The 20,695-nt window shown below is 35.3% G+C and overlaps 1 protein-coding gene across 2 annotated transcripts in view; it reads left to right on the plus strand.

The window, feature by feature from the left end:
* The window catches only part of LOC143237197 (uncharacterized), a 234,949-nt gene that overhangs the window by 55,684 nt on the left and 158,570 nt on the right, over positions 1–20,695 (plus strand). The window lies entirely within an intron of this gene.

The raw sequence follows: 20,695 nt of genomic DNA on the forward strand, positions 1-20,695 counted from the left end.
TCAATGTACTAAATTTGGAATTTTTATTTTATTAAACGTGTATATTAAGTTCAGTTTTGAAACTGAAAAAAATGTATTATTCTCACGAGATGTTTTAATTTCTTAACCCGCAGCTTCGGTAATTTGGAGTGTTTTGTTTTAATTTTTCTCCTATGTATATAGAAGTACTCCATATTTGATAGAACCTACCATAATGAATCGTTAAGAAAATTATACCAATCTAAAAAGGTTCACGTTATTTCAGTGGAAAAGTTCGTATGTTCAATTTGATATTGGTTTAATTATTTAAATCAGCCATAACGTTGACACGGAATTAATACCCTTATTTTCTGCAACAAAAAATTTTCGTACTTTTTATTCTTTAACACAAAAAAATAAACCTTTTACATTTTCCCAACGAAATGAATCAAAGAGTACACATTACTAATTCTGTAAAATCTTACCGTGAGCTGTGAATTACAGTATAACGTTAAAAAAATCTGATCAACCGACAAAGTCGACAAATGAAAATTCCGGGTTTTATTCGTTTAAATTGTTCAAATAAGAACTTCTCTAACGGACACGCTAATACCGGTAAAACGTATTTAAAGGCGTATTTTATTTTACTTCCTGATAATTGAAATTCAGTGATATAAAATTCGTGTCTAATTTTGTCGCGATTATATAACGGTATTGATGTAACGTTGTTTTTTTTGGTGACGGGTTCGTAACAATTATCTACGAAATTAATTCAACGTCCAGTCCACGTAAGGATAACAATTAGCTTATCTCTCCTCTAACGTTTTTACAAGTTTTAACGCTGTGATTATAAATTGTTTGAAGTTCGACGTAAAGCTACACAATTGGGCTGTCTTTGCTCTGCTCACTATGGGTATCGAAACCCGGTTTGTAGCGTTGCAAATCCGCAAACACTCCACTGTGCCACAGTGAGGGACATTTGAACACTGTGATAAGCTTTAGGTCACGTTTATAATTGACAGTAATAGTAACTAGCGTAAAGATTCAACTTGTACAAAGTGCATTATAGCTAACAGGCCCGGCATGACCAGGTGGTTAAGGCACTCGACTCATAATCTGAGGGTCGCAGGTTCGAATTCCCGTCACAACAAACATGCTTGCCCTTTCAGCCATTGGAGCGATATAATGTTACAGTCAGTTCCACTATTTGTTGGTGAAAATGTAGCCCAAGAGTTGGCGGTGGGTGGTGATGACTAGCTGCCTTCCCTCTAGTCTTGCACTGCAAAATTAGGGACGACTAGCGTAGATAGCCCTTGTGTAGCTTTGCGCGAAATAAAAAAAACCAACAAAAACAAAAAACAAACATTATAGCTAACACAGATCTAATTACTTCATAATTTTGTTTCAAAAAGGCCTGGCATGGCCTAGCGCGTTAAGGCGTGCGCTTCGTAATCTGAGGGTCGCGGGTTCGCGCCCGAGTCGCGCCAAACATGCTCGCCCTCCCAGCCGTGGGGGCGTTATAATGTGACGGTCAATCCCACTATTCGTTGGTAGAAGAGTAGCCCAAGAGTTGGCGGTGGGTGGTGATGACTAGCTGCCTTCCCTCTAGTCTTGCACTGCAAAATTAGGGACGACTAGCACAGATAGCCCTCGAGTAGCTTTGTGCGAAATTCAAAAACAAAACAATTCAAAATATTCATTAGCCAGCTTATGTTTGTAGTCTATCCTCGAATGTACGAAAATTTGACATTTAGTCCGACTGTAACAACTTGCTTGCTGGTAACGTCATGCCTTCTCTGTGTCAACAATAAAATTACAACATTAAACTTGTAGCTCATAACAATGTGAAAAATGCCTCATTGTTCACGATTTAACGAATACCAATGGCATATCTTCACATTTTCTATTACTCAATGAAGGATAAGTGTAAGTTCGCACATATGAATGGTCGCTAAGCAACGTTAAGTGCAATAATTTTTATGCTACAAATAAGGTTTGAGCATGAATTCACATTGGCTGTAACGTTTCAGTATTTCGTTGATGTTTTACTTTGATGCAAAAGATTTCGCCAAATATCACACAGTTGGCTACAATGTTGATGTTCTATTGGTCTAAAATGATTTTGTTCTGTACTAATGATAATAGCATTTTTTTTTAAGCATATTGGTCGACTTAAAAGTTTAGTTAAATTTACATTAACCCTGAGCTACAACTATTTTTCTAAGACTTATTGGGATTTACTGTAACAAAGTAAATTGAACAAATTTAACAAAGTGATTCAGTACAACTAATGATTTATGGAAATTTCAACTGGAGAATGCTTAGCTTCGTAAAAATAGAAAAGATTACGTATAACTTAATTTTAAGTTGTGAAAACTTAGCTGGTTATGAACAAAAAAGACGAATATAACACCTTCAAATTTCAACTGGTGAAAACTTATTTAGGAAGTAGTAAAAGAGAACTATATAAATAACTTTTTAAGTTGTGAAAACATAGCTTGTAGAAAATAAAACAGACTGTGTAATAACACTTTGAAATTTCAACTGGAGCAAATCTGTCTCGGAGTATATATTATAACTGTACAAATATTATAGCGATCTTGGTCAGTCGGTGGTATACGTTGTTGAACCTAAGTGGATATCTGAACGTTTTATCCCGGTTTATCTGTTATCTCAGTTACAGTTACTGAAAAATATTTTAATTCATAAGATATGATAAGGCCATGAAAATATTTCTGTTTATGGTCTTCGCGCACGTCTTTTCAAATACTTTCGTGTTGTTAAGCCTGTTTTTTTATATTGTTTTTTCGCTGCCATTGAAGAAATGCAATAACGGCGCTGCAAATTGTAGGTCTAGATAAGCACATTTGTTACAACGTCATTCTTTTTATACACTTCTCTACTTCACTGTTTTCCATTTTGACACAAGTTTTGATTCACTTGAATTTTTCTATGCTTCAGAAAATTCTGTCATACTTCTAAATTACACTAAAGTAAGAAAAGATGTCTATTTACTTAGTATTACTTTGTTTTAAGCAGTGTTACTATTATAGCTTATTTTATTTTTGTTAAACTTATTGGAACGTTGTTTCTTGTTTTCAGGTTCTTTTAAATTATTTGGTGTAAATAATTCAGCTTTGTCCACTTTGTAACTTGTTGGTCTAAGAAACTTTACAAATGAATTTCAAACAGAAATACCTTGACTGAAGTAAAGAATAAAAATGACTTGTACAATTGATCGACCAAGTAACTGAAACAAAGGTTAAAACACTGATTGATTAGCTCTGTTTGTGTCTCGCCAATTAATTAGCTAGCCCGTATAATCCAGTCCTTGTTCTTCTGTTGATGGAAAAACTCACTAATTGGATTCACCGTAAGGTTCTCTTTACAAGTTTTTGTATTTAAGCACAAAGCTACATCATGAATCATCTGTGTTGTGCCCACGACGAGTATCGAAACCTGATTTTTAGCGTTATAAGTCTGCAGACTTGCCGCTGTGCCACTGGGGAGAGCTTCTTCAACTGATCCAGAAACTTAGTCCATTGTAAGCATTATCAAAGATTTTCCAATGTGTGATTTTATCATCTAAATGGATGACTGCGACGTTCCATAGTAGTTTAACGCAACACATTTAATTAATCATTGGAATATTGTTGAAGCACTACACATTCTAAATGGTTACACAAAAAATTGACACAATCCATTTCCTGTGGTAAAGAGTATCTTCTCTACTACTTGCTTTATCGACTTGTATTTACCAATATCATTCTTAAACTTAATGTTAATAAGCACTTTGATTCAAGTGTACATTCAAAGTAGAGCCAATCTTGACAGCGAGTAGCTATCCATCTTTGTAATTTCATATAACCTACCTGTAGTCTATGCAGAACTTTGGATCAGTCCCCTTTCTTCAAAGGTGCAATGGATGATGCACAAGGACTAGTACCCAGCTTTGTAACTCCTTGTTCCTTTATAGCTTCTATCTCCTTTAAAAACCTCAATGTGTTTTTGCAAATGGAAGTCGTCTAGCTAACCGACATATTGGGCTGCATCTTCAATATCACTATTGTGACAAATTTTACTTGTTTGTACTTAAGCTATGAAGTCCACTAAAGAAAATGTCTTTATTGTGTGAGCAAGTTATGTAAGCACTGGCGCTGATCAGTTGTAAGACCTTCACAGCTGTAGTCATGTCACTCTTGTAAGGAAGGTTGTAAGCTTTTCTTATGTAAAGGCTTGACACCAGACTTCCTACATCGTTCCTAAAACATAACTATGTCCGATGTTTGTTGATGTGGAAGTACTTACTACCTGTACAGTGTACATTCTTACATATTGAAACCTATCCACTTTTGGTTTTGTTTTTTTTCATGGCTATAATGATGACATCTTAATTCTGTAGATCCACAATTATTCTCCCAACCATTAACAAATCAAGACACACACTAGAGCATTTGGTACTGTTATTACCCAGTCACTAGATATAAATGTATTTTTGACAATTCCTAGTAGAATTGTTGCACATCTATGTGATACGATGACCATTCTTCTTGTTGTCATGGGAATTTTGACAACTTGTGTACTAAGTTTTATATAAAGCACAGACATTTTCAGATTATTGTATGTGAAACTGCTTAAAGCTAGTACAACCTCGCATCTATTTCTTTACATTAATTCAGTTCCAAGTATCTTGTAATAAGAGTAATTTCTAATTTTCCACTTGATGATGCCTTATGCCTATTCATCACCCCTCCTATTTAATTCATATCTGGAATCAATTTTCCGCTTTCCAGTACCAAATTATGTAGCTGTCCAACATACCATAAAGCTTTTCATCAATAAGCCCGTGGACCTTTGAACTGTTTTTGTTTTGTTTCTTTAACAATGGACGTCTTATTTAATTTGGGAAAGATGGATTGTTACTAGCTGAATTTTGCCACATAAGTTCAACTAGTTCCTGTTTCCCAGGTCTGATTAGCCCTTTGTTGTTCCTTTGATTTGGTTAGGCTCGAAGAACCATTTATGAGGCGTTGTTTCTTCGGTTGTTTAACAGTTGTTGATTCCTTGGTGTTAGCTACGTTTCTAACATCGATAAGAATTTCCTCTTTCTGGTATATTTTTGTAAGGAATTTTTATTTTCCACCAAAGTTTATTTGCAGCTTCTGGTAACATGTCTGTTCAAGTATAATATTTGAAACATTATTTTGTATTTTAGTGTCTCCATCCGGTGTACCCACTTGTGTAATTAATCCTTTCAGTTCCTGTAGATTTTCATCAGTTCCATATCATGTGGTTTGGGCGTGTGACTGGTAATCTATGTGTCATGGGTTCGAATCCCCGTCACACCAAACATGATCGCCCTTTCAGCCGTTGAAGCGTTATAAAATGACAGTCAATCCTACTATTTGTTGGTAAAAGAGTAGCTCAAAAGTTGGCGGTGATGATTAGCTGCCTTCCCTCTAATCTTACACTGCTAAATTAGGGATGGCTAGCGCAGATAGCCCTCGTATAGCATTGCGCGAAATGCTTAAACAAGTACTTTCGTCAGTGGGAGTTGAAGTTCGAAAATTATTCGATCTGATGGTCTTCCAACTTCGAGATGCTGTCCTTGGTCATTTATATGCAATCTTAATGGGTGCTAGTTTCATTGCCAACTACAGAGCTTCTAAAGATATTTGCCGACCTTACTTCAGCCTGATCTCCATATCATTGTCCTCCAGAACATCTATTAGTTGGTCTCTAATTTCTTCATTATTCTGTTTTTGAACTTTAATGTGGATACTTCTTGGTTCTTGGAGCGACACTTTGAACCTGTTGAACAAGGTGGTTATTAATACTTGATAGTTTTTTTTATAGCTCTCATCTGAAAAATTCCTTAATATTGTAATAATCACTGACTTTCTTTGTTCATGTTTTTACTTTGCTTTTGGTTTTTTTCAGTTTTGTCATCACAGCTTCTATGTACTATACATCAATCTTATTGTTGTAATTTTCATGTTTGTCTCCCATAGTATCGTCGAACTTATCTTCAATAGTATTTATTTTTGATTTGAATTTCTTGCTTTTTAACATCTCTCTCAAATTGTTATCACCCTAATTTCCTGCGCTGTTTTTCCTGGTATTTTTATAATATTTCTTTTACATTTTCTAATTTTTCTGTCATCAATGTTTCCTTTTAATTTTCTATATTTTCTTCTAATTTATATTTTTCTTCCTATTTTCTGTCTTGTTCTTCCTGATCTTATATTAAAAATTGAAAAACAATTAGTTTTATTTTATTTTCACGAAAGTAATCCCATTCTTGACACCAGATGTTGTAACATTGATCCTTTTTTTGGCAGATTCCTTTAAGAGTTTAAATCATCTGGTGAAAATAATAAGTCCATCTACGTATAGGATAACATATTAGTGTAGTTTATTTCCTTCTTAAAATATCTTTACAAGCTTGTACATTCTGTAACTTGTAAGATGGTATGTACGTCCACGTAGCCCTTCAAATAATGTTCAAATGGAAAAACTTCGACTAATATATAAAAAAAAAAATCACGGTTTACTGATCAAGAACTGAAAACAAAACACTGGCAACAACACTCTCCCATTTAACTTCGTGTTTGCTTCACTCTACCAGCTGATTTTTTGTTAAATATTTAGACCAATTACTTTATTACATTTCGTTAATATTCTAGGACTAACTTGATCTTAGCATGGCGCATTTTCTAGTTAACATCTAAATTACGACGTTAAATAAAACGTATTTAGCTACTGAATGTGAACAGATAAATTATTCCTTCCAGTCCATTCGGGCCTGGCATGGCCTAGCGCGTTAAGGCGTGCTCTTCGTAATCTGAGGGTCGCCGGTTCGCGCTCGAGTCGCGCCAAACATGCTCGCCCTCCCAGCCGTGGGGGCGTTATAATTTGACGGTCAATCCCACTTTTCGTTGGTAAAAGAGTAGCCCAAGAGTTGGCGGTGGGTGGTGATGACTAGCTGCCTTCCCTCTAGTCTTACACTGCTAAATTAGGGACGGCTAGCACAGATAGCCCTCGAGTAGTTTTGTGCGAAATTCCAAAACAAACAAACAAAACAAACCAGTCCATTTATTGTTTTGTTTATTAAATGTTGTTCGGTATCTGTCTGTTAAAATTCATTTAACTGGTTCTGTCTATTGTATATTTAAGGCAAGTTTCATGTAGTTTTTGTGATGAAAAACAGGAGAGGGACAATAACGAATGCATCACCGCAACAATTTTGTTAGCCTATATGATATACAGTATATGAGATGTATATATGGCCTAGTGTTTCACATATGCGAAGTCTTAATGTCAATTTTATGTCAAACATTTTGACTGTTCATTAGATCAACTAACTAAAAATTTATTATCGATAATTGGAGTTGCCTGTAAAATAATGGTTCACGAAATTATTTCTACATAACTCGAAATAAAGATATGCATTAATACATAGTTAAAAAAACAAACAAACAACTGGCATAAGTAAACCTTTCTCCTCGTTGAACGTGGATTAATGGAAGTCTTCAAAGTATAGTTGTAATATACATAATTATGTACATGTTTTAAGAAACTCTTCTAAAGTGTTATCAATGCTCGAACCTTTTTATTATGCAAGGCCTAATCTCTGAGAAATTCGAGCGAAGTATTTCTGGCATTGGGCCAAATCAATTCAGACTAAGGAACATCTTCAGGCATTGGAAAACAATAATAATAATAAAAAAATCCCACTTTTAACTAGCGCCCTCTGGTAGTCTCAATTAAGCCTTATTTAAATCTTCTATGTGTTTAATGAACCTGATACAAGTAACAATGTAAACATTCGTTGTCATCCTTGTTCCACAGCATAATTATTTAAGCCCTAGCCTTCGTCTATAAATTACTTTACAAAGTGCAGAATATCACAACTTAACGGACTACAACGCATATTAGGGCTGAGACTTTATTTTCGTATAAAAGAGTTTGGCACTTACATTATTAGTGTCATCTGGATATTCACTTTAAAGTTCACTGTAGTTGTGTTTAAAAATTGTAGTCGAAATTTAAAAGTTTGTTGCTACAAAAATGTATTGTGACAAAACGCGTAAGCGTGCTGAAAGACGCAGGTGTATCAGACAAGCATTGAATATGTTGTATAAGGAAACATGAAACAAAATTCCATCACGTCTTTTTAAAACCTGATTTACACAGCTTCCAAAGCTTTTTAGTTAGATGTTGCATTGTTCGATATTTTCTTTGCTGTTTATATAAAAGGTTTTGTTGTAACATTTTTATTATGGTGTAGGTTCTTTTATATTATTGTGAAGGAGGGGGGGGGGAAAGAATGCAGGGACTTGTACCACTTCACGATAACTTCAGGTTCTATCGCATGATGTCAGTAGTCCCAGGTTTAATTGTACATTTTTCTGGTACTCAAGGCACTGTCTTGTATCTTCAACAACTCATTGAAACACAAACGCGATATTCATAAACCTTCAGCAATAAACAAACTTTATTATAGTGTGAACGCCTTATTACAAACTGGCAAAGCTTGACAGTAATTAATTATACTCGTAATAAGATATTATATTGGGCTTATTATATTTTTAACCTACATTGACAAGTGTAAACTGTAGATTAACAATATTGATCTCTACGTATGATAGGCATCGCATAATGTCTTATGACACGTATAGTTGATTAAAAGCAAACTTAATAACTCTGTAATCATTCCACTAATATAACAGACTCGCAAATTAATTCTGGTCGATTCTAACCTCACTCGCGTTATATACACCGTTCAAATAATTCTTCAAACTTTCAAGAAAATTCCAAACGTTAAGCCGTGCTCTTATTACGTGATATCAATTTTTACTACTACCAGCAAATGGGGGAGAAAAAAATTTCTAAATTAACAGTCCCAGAAAACTAGTTTATAACAGTATTCTTCAGATGCAGTTCCTTGAGAATTGCACTTATATTTTTGAAACTTCAGTCGTTATGCATGAGGTATTGTTGGCAGGCTTCCCTGTGGGAATATTATTGTCAAAAACAAATAGGCCGAAACAAACTACAACACCGTACATATGTTTTGTACATAAATGAAAATGTATATTTATGACTTGCTAAAGAAAAGCGTCATGTATTGTAAATTATAGTGCGTATGTCAAATTTCATATAGATCCAACAATTGGGTCAGAAATTAAAAGGTCAATACACTCATGGAGCAAAAAAGAAAACCAGGTCATGAGTATTACAATGGGAACAGTGAAGTGAGACGAGTACACAAGATCTGTTAGATGTAGTCATTATTATAATTTAATTAACAACTACTATTTTGAAATTAAACAATTAAACGATTGACTTAGAAAAAAAAACTTCATTCTATAGATTCAACCAGGTGTATGCTTACTCTGTTAGAAAATCGGGTGAAACACCTTTACTATTCTGGTTTTCTTTAAACCTTGTTTACTTTTATTTTTTGTACTCGTGCATACGTATTAGGATAATAGCTGGAGTACTCGCCCTCTGCAGGCCTGGCATAGCCAGGTGGTAAAGGCACTTGACTCGTAATCTGAGGGTCGCGGGTTCGAATCTCCATCACACTATATATGCTCTCCCTTTCAGCCGTGGAAGCGTTATAATGTGGCAGTCAATCCAACTATTGGTAAAAAAGTAGCCCAAGAGTTGGCGGTGCGTGGTGATGACTAGCTGTCTTCCCTCTAGTCTTACATTGCGAAATTTGGGACGGCTAGCGCAGATAACCCTCGTGTAGCTTTGCGCGAAATTAAAAAACAACAAAACAAACAAAAAATTCGCCCTCTGGACGGAAGTTATGTAATACATGATTAATAAAAGGTTGTCGTAAGGCATGGGGGGGAAAGCCCATAAGAACTGCAAAACTGAAATTGTTTTGTGCATTTCCTCATAGACCCAACAAAACTTCATACGAAATTTGTTGAAGATCCACTAACAAGGAGCGAAGTAGAAGTAAAGGAACATCCTAAAAACTGAAAATTTTTGTGTATCTCCCGATGGACCAGATCTACCTCTATACAAAATTTAGTGAAGATCCGTTATATTTACATAGATACAGAGCGGCCCACAAAGTACGTATACAGTTACATAAGTTGAATGTTTTTTAATTTTGTACAGTAGGAAATTTCAAAATATCGATGAAATGAAAGAATACATCGCAGATCTATTTACAGAATTTGATGGACAGATAGACTTTGGTCAGAAAGTTTGCAGAAGTGTGGCAGGCAGACTCTAGAAATGTGTGAACAGCGACGGGTTTCAATTTGAACATCTGCAGGATCAACTTTCCCATCATTCAATGACGTGTGTAAAGTGTCGTTGAATAAATAATCGTGTATCAACTGCATATTTTAATATTAATTAAATGCGTCATTATACACCATTAATAATACATCATTATGTATCAACTGCATACTTTAATGTTAATTGCCGTAATAATACATTTATTATGTATCAACCGTATGCCTTCTTTGGGGCCACTCCGTATATGTGTGTGAATTTAAGTGTAGCAAGAGTGAAACTCGTGTCTAGTGATTATGTCTAACGGATCTGCTGCTGAGACATCTAGGACTAATTTACTGAAAGGCTTAATTCTGTTTGAGTGAAGGAAGTTGTTGAATATGTTAGTTTTGTAGTTGGTTCTAGTAACTCTGACATTTCCAAGTTCTAGCAATATCTTTATTTGTTTTACGTTAATACCAAGAAACTTCAATTCCCCTGTATTTGTCTGTTATTGTAATAAGCTAGATGACTGGTTATTTGTTTGTTTTCTTCTGGAGTAAAGCTACGTTGAGCTATTTGTTGTGTTCACCACGGAAAATCGAACCCCTTGTTTTAGATTTGTAAGTCCGTAGACTGTACCACCTGGAGACAGGTGGCTTTGCACTGCTTGTAATTGAAGAGGTAAAACATTCCAGCTGTATTTTTCCAGTGAGGTCAGTTAGTTTCTGGAAATCGAGGATAAATATTTTGTCTATGCTTAGCCTGTATTATTGCTACTATGTGATGGGTGTTGCCAAAACTTTGTTGTATGCCTTAAGTTATAACATTCGAAAATTAGCAAAGCAGTATTAAAATGCGTTACTTTTGTTGTAAAGGTTTTAGGGTTGGCTTATACTGAAGGGTATGTTTCTGTCACATGCTGTTTGTTTATCTTAGTTGTTAATTATAAGTGTAATTTATTGAAACCTTGTTCTGACATACACAATGGAGTCAAAATAAAAGCTCCCTCTAGCGACAATGAGAAGGTATTCATAGTTTTTCACGGAAGATTCTGAAAAGGAGAAATCAAGACTTTCGTATACATTTAAATAAAATATATAGCCACAAAATTTCTACCTCACTTTTGTCTATAATCGCCATTTTTACCTGTCTCCTGCCTAAACTGTTTGCCACTCATACTTCAAGGACTGCTACTCTACCTGCAGTATCTAGAAAAACCTCAATAGCGTAGCGTTGGCTATGATTCGACGCTCATCATCAGCCATTATCATGACTACCGATCATTTGCCTTAAACTTACCTTGGTATTATCTTTTAAACTCTGATTTAAATATTTCTGTTGTGGAAGACAGTCTAGACGTTGTATATCATGGTCGAAATCGATTATACAGTGATTAAAAAAACAACTGTTATCGTGTCAGTAGCGTCGTGCCCGATAGTACAACAACCCAATACATGAACTAATGATACACCGCATAAATAAAGTTGTAAATTAATATTTACAATTACTATGGTGCATATGTCATGCCTGCCATATAAACATTAAAGTACATGACAGCCTACACGCACATAAATACGTAAACATCTGTGTTAGATAATGAGGTTCCATATAAACCACAGACTACATTAAAATTATTGGGCATCAACAGTTATACAGCTGCTGTTATTTGCTAAGGGGTCAAATAAATTTAACTACTCTAAACAATACACAATCATGCTTTTAGTAATATTGTAAGTTTTGTTAAACACTCGCAGTCATTTTTCTATAAGCTGGCAGTACAATATTAAATAATAATAATAAAGGAAATGGGCGATCCTTATTATGAACCACTATTGTGGTGTATTATATAGCTATACATGTTGTACAATACTTGTAATCTTTTTTTCTCGTATGTCTAATTTCTTTATCAACGTTTTAGGGATAGAATTACGCATTCATCCAACACTTTCACACTGAAATTATGAAAGTTTCATTATAATTTCTCATTACGTGTCGATTTTTTTTTTAATTTTTCATAAGAGTATGGATGCGCTGACAATGACAGTTACGCGCTTCGACCCTATAATTAACGCAGTGCTTACAACGCCGCAAAGTTACACGCAACATAACTGGCAGTATGAGCACTAACGTTGTTATGAAAACTGGACTAATTTCATGCAGTGTTTTTCTATTTATTACAAGTTCGTTTCTTACCGCGTGTTGATTGTAAGCCTCATCAACTTACGCTGTTCAATAATTAAGGAAGAAGCTTCAAAACTTGATTCTCACGTCAGTTGAATGTATGTGTATGAATAATTCACGTGCAAGCCGCGAGAACCTCGTCAACCTCAAGAACATAGTACTAACGCTTGATTATAATATTCTGGATGTCAAATGTGAGGTGTTTGACCATAATTTAACAAGCTCGAAGAATGCGAAGAATTTATCGTTATGAATAGTTGTTAATTGATAACAAAAAACTGGCGTGACTTGCAAGAAACAATTTAAATAATTTTTCTATTTTACCGTTAGAGGAGAACAGTTTCTTCTGAAGGGGGAGGAGTGATTTGTGAGACCAAAAAGCAACGCATTGTGCGAAGTACAATCATCATGAAAAGCATGCTAACACAATGGGGGATCTCTTGGTGCGTACCCCTTTCCACCCACCCGAAAATATGTAAAAAGAAATGGGTGCTATGAGATTAAATTCGAAAGCAATTGAAATACAGATTAAACAACTGCGTGTCTGCTCACGTAAAATCTATAATCATTCGAAACGTTAAATACCGTAACTAGTTACGTCACAGTAATAGAGGGTGCGGTCGAACCCTCTCCATATAGGTGGAGGTACAAATATAGCCCTGTTAAAAGTAAAACAAAATGTAGGGTGTTTGATGCTTAGTAAGAGTTATTAAATAAACACCTAAAGTGGGAATGGACTATCCAAAACAACGTCCACTTAACCTTGACTATTAGGCTTAGGAACAATACAAATATTTAGGGTTTTTCATTCATCCCATAAGATATTTAATAAATGAAATACGAATAAAGATTAAAAAAAAGTACACATTAAGGTTGCATTACTCTGACTTCATGATTTGACAAGGATGTATAATAAGTTGAGGGTTGTATACACAGGACGACGGTTGTTTTAATATATAGATTGATTTTTTTCGGGCTAACAAATGCCAACTTAGGCGTTTTATACCTGCGTATTAGGTTGATGGCTTTGTGAATATGTTGTTATTTATATAGATTATTGTTTTTTAGGCTTAACAAATGCCTATTTAGGCATTCTACACCACCATTAGGTGGATGGTTGTTTGAATAGATTGAGAGTTGCTTGAATTAAGTTCCATTCATATTCTGGTTGCATACTCGGCAAAGGGTGAATTAAGAAATGACTGAGACCTATAAATGTTTTATATTGTTTAATTTAGTCATTCGTTTGATAGTTCACTATAGTTTTGTGGTACGGGAGCTTTGTTCTTTTCTTTATACTGCTGACAGCAGTCTTTTTGTACTGAAAAAAACAAACAACTAATGTAAATATGTTTCTACGCATCTGCAGTAAGTGAATACAGGTGGAGCCCCGTACCGTGGGACCTAAAGCGAAATATTTAGAATTTCAGTGAGGAAGGGGGTTTATCTATGATATGATCTACGTAGGAGAGAAATAAAAGGTTATGTATTATCCACGCGCCCCGTGAGGTACCAATCAATTTGGGATCCGCCTACTTCGTGAGACATGTTTATCTTATCGAGCATTTTTGAAGAAACTGAAAACGAAACTTGTGTTCAAAGCATTGTTAAAAACAGTCTTTGCAGTTTCAAAACACCATATTTGAACTTAAAGTATTAAAATATTGCGTTATAACCCTTCAATTGAGGATACCTTTATGGTATGGATTGTATCATGAACTATATAAGGATGGTCCATGATAGGATCGCAAAGAATTGCACAAAAGCCTAATAGAACGTTGGGGCAAATGGAACCTTAGACAGTAAATATTTAGTTCAAACAACATAAAATCTTTGCTGTTGACGGCTGAGGTTGTGCACGTATAAAAATACATAACACGCATGTTAGACTTGCAAGGAAAACTCGACCCATTTGTTACTCTTCTTCTCTTGCCAGTCTGCAACAAAACCAGCTTGGTATATTATACCCAAATCCTTTGCAGAATACTAAATACGTTGCTACGAAGGTCGTAGGAGTATCGAAAATTTGTTTCTTCTATATTTTATGGCCCGGCATGGCCAGGTAGTTAGGGCGCTCGACTCGTAATCTGAGGGTCGAGGGTTCGAATCCCTGTTGCACCAAACATACACACCCTTTCAGTTGTGAGGACGTTATTATGTGACAGGCAATCCCACTATTCGTTGGTAAAAGAGTAGCTCGAGAGTTGGCGGGGGATGGTGATGACTAGCTGCCTTCCCTCCAGTATTACACTGCTAAATTAGCCCTCGAGTAGCTTTGCGCGAAATTCAAAAACAAACATACACATACTGCTAATGTACGGATGGCTAGTGCAGATGGCCCTAATGTGATCAAGTAGTTAATAGGTACAGTAAATCATCATAAACCGTATTATCTAACTACTAGATTTATTTATTATTGTTACAATGTAAAAAGTTAACTACCATATCAAACAATCCTTTGCCTATAGTTGATCGTTAAAAATGCCACTAAACATTAAAAATAAAATCGAGAATTTATAAACTTGTAAATAGAGATCGTGAAAACCGTAAGGAAACAACGTTGAAGATAGTGTAGACGTTATTCATTCAAATTACAAATTCGTATTTTGGCTCCATGATATTACCTAGAATTACATTTGGAAAGTATCTGCAGCCTTGTTTTCTTACTTTTACACAATTCCTACTTACGTATTTGTAAATTCCCTATTTTTTTATTTTTCAATTAATATATAAGTTGCTTTCCTTATATATGTACTTAACACTCCTACGAAAAGTGGGTCCTAATAGGCCCCAGAGCAACTTGAAAGGTTATTAATATTAGGCTAATAATTTTGTATTTAAATGAAATTGCCATTTAAATCCATCAATGAATGGATTAACGAGATTCCCACTGTCCCAATCTACTATCTAGCGAAACCACAGCCAGGGGAACGGGCTTGGAGAAATCAGGACTAGAAACGTCTTTTCGTAGGAGTGTTAAGAGTATATGACCTCAAAAATCTAGGAAAGATCTAACTCCTTACATCATGACATAAGCTGTGATATTCGCATACACTAAAAAAACAAAGTAAAAAAATGAAATAAAGTGTATACTTACCCACATCAATAAAACTTTTCTCTAGGGATGATCATAAAGCTTTGAGTGTCAGACTTCGGCAGTAAAAGTTCTTGCAACAGTGAAACTAGTGACGCTGAAATGGCGCGTTTCCATCACAACAGCTGAGATGACTTATTTGTGTTTTGTTAAAACAAAACCACATTAGGCTATCTGTTATGTCCACCTAGGAGAATCGATATTCTAATTTTAGCGTTATTAAATCCAAAGACTTACGATTGTCCCACAGAAGACTGAGATGGCTTGTAGAACAATGCTGTTTTGTAGGAAGATTGAGTTTGGTTTGTTTGGAACTTCGCGCAAAGCTACATGAGGATCATCCGCGGTATCCATTCCTAATTTAACACTGAAAGGCTAGAGGGCAGGTAACTAATCGCTACCCACCGCCAACTCCTGGGCTACTCTTTTTACCAACGCATAGTGGGATTGGCCGTCACGTATTAACGTACCCATGGCTGATAGGACGAGCATGTTTAATGGGACAGGGTTTGCATCACAAGTGCCCTAACCACCTGGTCATGCCGGTGCCCTTGTAGGAAGAGCAACTCCGAAAACAAGGTGAAGGAAGCTTTGCGAACGTTACTTTGATAAGATGGTTTGAATGCGACATTTCAACGCCCCCCGCTAGTATAGCGGTAAATCTACGGATTTACAAAGCTAAAATCAGGGATTCGATTCCCCTCAGCAGATAGCTCGATGTGGCTTTGCTATAAGAAAACACACACGCGACATTTCAGTATTTAACTATAAGACCAGCTTCAAATATGTTGTTTTTTCTGTATTTTTGCGCAAAGCTATACAAAGGGCTTTTGCTCATAGTTTTTCATAATTTATTTGTTTGTCACAAACTACAAAACCACACAAGGGGTATCTGCGCTGTACTTAGTACGGTGTTTGAACCGGTTTTTTTTTTGTCATTATTAATCTTCAGACTTATCACTGAGCCACTGGAGGGAGAGGGGCTTTAATTTTTGATTCTTGGACTTTTTTTCTCTTTCTAACTGGGATTTGAGTGTCATTATTTTAGCACAATCAAAGCACCAACTCGCAACACTATACAGTAATGTTGTCTGTCAATCAGTCAGTAGACACTAAAACGACGTCGCATATGGGAACTTAACGTTGCAGTTCATATTGTCATGACATCAGTGAAACGTGCGCATGCTATGAACCATAGAATTATGCCATCTTTAGGTTACAACTTAACATGACATATGAACTTTTGAAAGCAAGAAATGAAATATTTGTTGCCCTTAATTTTGGTTTTATGAACTCTTGGAACAAATACCTTAGGGGACTGTGCGGAAGTACATCTACTTAAGGTCTGGAATGTTCTTTTGAACCAAAAGTAAACAGATGTTTGGTTGAATGAAATTCTAGAGGGAAACCTCTGAATCTGTATAGTTTTTATTTTGATAAAAAATGCATGCAATAGTTCAGAAAACATTTTATGGTGTGTTTTTACAAACAGAATCTGGACTCCATTTTGTAATCGACGTAGATTCTAATTTATGACAAGTTTTTTTTTTTTTTTTACATATAACTGTTGAGTTTATTTTTCACTACATGAAACATGATTGTTGTGTCTGCAATATTGGCCAAATTTCTCATATCACAAATACTTTGTCTCCTACAGAAGTTTCTATATATTGATCTCTACGAAGCTGTCGTATTCCATTTTACGTAACCTGACATCTTTATTGTCGTAGATATAACCTCTCTCTCGCTCTGTGTATGAAAACTAAAATTTATTAATATGAGACGAAGTAAGAAACGAACATAGAGCCAGATCCATCAGACAGATATGGATATTACAATTCGCTCAGCATCAGCTGTAATTCTGTCTTTCGATCTTTACGTATTTATTTATAGAATGAATGACAGTCCAAATTCCTTTATAATTAACAATGACGAGCAGTCAGTCGGCGGGTAGTAATTTTCACCATCACATCAAATCCATCAGTAGAGCGACTGTTTTGTTGACTTACAAGGAAAAGCTGTTATAATTAAGTCTAACAGACGTCTTCAGTACTGGTGTATAAAGTAACTTGTCATATATTTATCCACAGTGTAGGGAAGCAATCAGATGAATCTCGTCCAACTCTTTCACAAGAGATATGTTTACATGACTTAGCTTATTTATAGTTTTTATCCTCATTCACGAGGATTCCTTTTATAATTATTTTATTTACTGGCAAGTTTTTGACAACGAAAATCCTTGAAGAAGCTTATCCTTCCTACTGCATGTCGCCATGTTTTATTCGGAATAACTTTCGCCTCAGGAAACAAATAGCTCACTTTAATTTATCGTACCCGACCTGAACCTGGCAGTAGTGTGTTTCGATGTAATAGTTTCTGTTAGCTGATCCAGTCAGGAAGGGCTGATATTATAAATGAGTTAGCTGATATCCTTGTTCAAAATGTCGGAAACTTTAAGTGATTTGTGAATCTAATTTATTAAAGCTTGACGTATTAAATGAAGACGTCAAAACAAGAATTGTTCTGCAGAACATAAATATAAAACGTAGAGCTTTGCGTGGTGTTATAATAAAATATGGGCCCGGCATGGCTAGGTGGGTTAAAGCGCTCGAATCGTAATTTGAGGGTCGCGGGTTCGAATCCCCTTCATACTAAATATGCTCGGCCTTTCAGCCGTGGGGGTGTTATAATGTTACGGTCAATCCCACTATTCATTGGTAAAAGAGTAGCTCAAGAGTTGGCGGTGTGTGGTGATGACTAGCTGTCTTCCCTCTAGTCTTACACTGCTAAATTAGGGACGGCTAGCGCAGATAGCCATCGTGTAGCTTTGCGCGAAATTCAAAAACAAGACAGACGAATAGCTAGAGATGTTTTTGTATAACGTTTGACTGGACTGCTATGTTTCGCAAAAGCCGAATTTACCACATATGTAAGTATTACATTCACAACGATTGGGGGGGGGGGACACTAGACACTTTCTGCCGCTCTTTAGTCGGTCTAGAACTAGAAACCGCAAACAGGCGTGTTGTTTACGAAGTTGTCGACTTGAAATTACTCAAGAGACCTTACAAGATAGACGCACTAATTTTCTAGAACTTTCAACAGTAGGTATGCAAACCAGAATACCATAGTTAGATAAACCTGTAATTGGTTTTTCTTTGATTAAACAACAAAAAATTATTTAATCAAGTACACTGCGTTTGAAGAAAGTATGATTGGGGAAAAAAGAACAAAAAATTGTCGTTTGCTTCGTTGAAAACAAGTGTAATTTCAACAGATGCCAGAAGATGTCGCACGTGAATCTAGCAGCCTTAGTTGTATAGTATGCCAGGTTGGTTGTGTCTTGTATTTGTTATGAATTTTAATACAGCCCTGAAAATGAGCTCAATCTACATTTGTCATATTTAGATTTTTTTTTCACTTTTCTGACTAAATTATTTTGGTGTCCTCGTCTTTAGAGAGGTTACACTGATTTTAATGGTAATTATGTTGCTGTAAATACGTTAGTTCATCGCTAATCGAAACCTAATCATCCAGTAACACTAACGCTCACGTGTGTGTACTTCTTGAATAATATACACGGTACAGTGAAACCGTATAAGGCTGTGTATCTGGTTTCGACAATAGTCGTTTATCACAAACTCACCCTGGAAAATTTAATAGAAGCATCCAGTGTAATGAGGGCCAACTGCCTATAGTTAACCTCAATTAACCTGCTCCAATTTCAAGATCTTCAACATCAATGAAAATTTTGGCTCAAGATACAGCTCTTCAAGTCTGCTAATGTCAGTATTTAATTTCACAGCTACGCATCATTGTGACGTTTACGTCATGTTATATTCCGTTTATAATAAACAGTGCGAAATGTCTCCTCTAGCAACAACACAAAACGTTTAAATAAAAATAAACACAAAGGAACGTAGATACAACATTATAATAAGACTATTTATTATATTCACTGAAAGTTTTAGTTATCTCTCTAGCGTAATCACCGGGACGGATTTATTCATTTTTGTTCTTTAGCGCAAAGCTACGCAAGAGGGTGTCTGTGTTGTGGCCACAATGGAAATCGAAACTCGGTTTTTAGTGTTCTAAGCCTACATCTTTACCACTGAGCCACTGGGGACATTAAAACACAAAATATTACCTGCGAAATATTAACCGACAAATGGTAATAAAGATTGCAGGTACGGCTTTATTTATTTTTTAAATTAACTGGTTATTTAATAATAACATAGGTTTCAGAAGTCAGATGGTCCACCAAGTCAGATGGTCCAAGTCAGACAGTATTAAGCTTGCACATTTACATCGCTTAAAATCCGGAGTTCGATTATCCGTGGTGGACACAGCAGATGGTGCGACACAGTTTTGTTGAGTTCCTAATATCTGATGTGTGTTTTTATTTGATATTGATACCAAATGTCAGATGATAGTATTTAATAACGTAATTTCTTTCTGCTATTGGACATTTTTTGTTCTGTTTTTTCATTTCGTAGGTGACGTGAAAGATCAGACAGTTCGCGTTATTTGATAACATTACTGGTTTCTAAAATCTGAGTTTATATTTTGTCAAAGATAGTTTTCATTTAATACTATTACTGGATTTTGATATTTTGCATTTTCTTTGTGACTACTGGTTTCAGATGTCAGATGACGTTATATGATAACGTTACAAATTTAAGATGTCAGATGGTATTATTACGTTACTGGTTTCAGACGTCAGTTGGTATTTTGTTTCTGATATCTTAAAAGTTAGAAGAGAAAGACAATTTTTTCTTTAACAATTACAATCGCAAGATCGATTTGATTATATTCATCTTACGCAGTAATTTAAAAATCGGTTTGATATGAAATATCACTTGATTAGTAAAATGAAGTTTGATAATGAGATGACACATATGTGAATTAAATAATTAATAAATAATCTTTATATTGTTAGTGGTCTACTTACTTGATTCAGTAAATTATTCTCGTATACTGGTATCAAATTGTTTTTTTTTTTTTTTATTTGAAGGTTTCTCACTGTTATTCATATATCGACAGTATTCAAACACTTATCTAAAAGTTTATTTTAATTCTTAAGGTATTGCACAGGATTTCCAATATCGCAAACGAAGATATAAAACATTTCTGAGAACCTGATATATCTTTATAATAATTCGCTGAACGTTTATTGTCAATCGAATACAGTTGGGGATTAGATGGAACCATGTAGGT

The sequence above is a fragment of the Tachypleus tridentatus genome, chromosome 13 (genome assembly GCF_004210375.1).
Source record: "Tachypleus tridentatus isolate NWPU-2018 chromosome 13, ASM421037v1, whole genome shotgun sequence".
NCBI classification, from domain to species: domain Eukaryota; kingdom Metazoa; phylum Arthropoda; class Merostomata; order Xiphosura; family Limulidae; genus Tachypleus; species Tachypleus tridentatus.